The sequence below is a fragment of the Opisthorchis viverrini genome (genome assembly GCF_000715545.1).
Source record: "Opisthorchis viverrini unplaced genomic scaffold opera_v5_359, whole genome shotgun sequence".
NCBI lineage: Eukaryota > Metazoa > Platyhelminthes > Trematoda > Opisthorchiida > Opisthorchiidae > Opisthorchis > Opisthorchis viverrini.
In genome coordinates this window covers 259,661-261,208 of record NW_008752021.1, presented here as the reverse complement: position 1 = coordinate 261,208, position 1,548 = coordinate 259,661, and positions in this window count along the sequence as shown.

Below are 1,548 nucleotides of genomic sequence, written 5' to 3'. Positions count from 1 at the left end.
TGAGTAGAATGAGAAGACTTCGCCTAAGGATAGGCTTTATTCAACATATAAGCACAGTATAGGCTGAAATGACAAGTGAAAGTGAATTAATGGAAATAGCAGTAAAGCGTAACTTTCACTACAATGCCCGTCAGCCGAGTTGAATGCGCCTTGGAAATCCAGGAATACTAGAATTATTGGTGGTTTATAGATGTGACGTTGTTCTAGCACCTGATGAAGTGTGAAGATTTGGTCAACGCAACCTGTACCCGTCCGGAATCTCGCTTGCTGCCCTCTGGTCAGTGTGTCCCGAGCCACCGTAAGGCCGCAAACCACCAGTGACGCCAACAATCTCGTTGCGAAGGGGGTCAAGCTGATCCCTCTGTGGTTGCCACACTCACTACATGCCCCTTTTTTGAAAACAGGCACTGTCACCGACTCTCCCCAGTTGTCTTGGACAGATTCTTTTTCGCGAACGCGAGTAAACAGATCCAACAAGCTTTGACTGAGGACTTCACCCACACCTTTGAACAATGCGGGTGGGAGGTCTTCTGGACTAGAGGCTCGGTGGCGTTTAAGAGAACATATGCAGTCAGAAACCTCCGAGGTCGTACGGCTTTACGTCATCTGTGGGCTCAAGATGGATGCCAGCTAGTGGCCATGAAAATTATTGTTCGAAGTATTCGGCCCACTGGTCGAGACATTCTTTATTGGGGATGGTCATTCCATTCTGATGCTTGATGGTTTCGCTGACAGATGGTTTCCGGGGGTCGGTCACACGGATCGAATTAAACAATCTTCGGGCATTACCGGCTTCCTGGACCTCTCCCATTTCCTTGGCTTTTCGTGTCTACCTGTCGGTTCGCACGCTCACTTTCACTTGATTTCTGATAATCCTTCGCACCAGGTTATGTCCGCGACCGGCTGGGATATTTCTCTGAGATTAAAGGATTGCCACCGTTCGGTCCGATATTCAGTGCTTGAGTGAGTCTGGTGGTGCCATGCCACAGGTGCAATTTTCAGCACTGTGCAAAGAGGTGTCAATCTCATCCCAGTGTGAATTCGTATCTGATGGTGGAGCCTTTGGAAGAGACTTGAAGACGATCCTCGCAAGTTCGTCTAACATCCGGATCTGCCAGTGTTTCAGTTGCCAAGCGCTTTGTCCGCACCTTACACGACCCTGGAAAAGGTAGGGAGAAACGATTCCGGACGAGTATGTATTCGGATTCCGCAAATATGTTCCGAAACGACGGGCAGTCAGTTATTGATCCACACCACTGATGGTGCCATCGGCCGGGTCGCCTTACTTGCTGCATACAGCAGGGCGGGTTAGCGAAAACAGACTACTGTTGACGCCTCCCTTCTTTCTCTTTCACATACTTTTTCTTCCCACTCTCCCCATCCCATTAATAGCTCTCTCTCCTGGTGACCCAGAGGCTGCTTCGGCGGGACGGGCAGAGTTGGTATTGTCCTAAGTCACCCGGTGAAAGTATCCTTACTTGACTGATACCTATTGATAGTCGCCTCTCTGTGGTTCATCTCGCAACGTCTGTGAAGGAGTCTCACAAG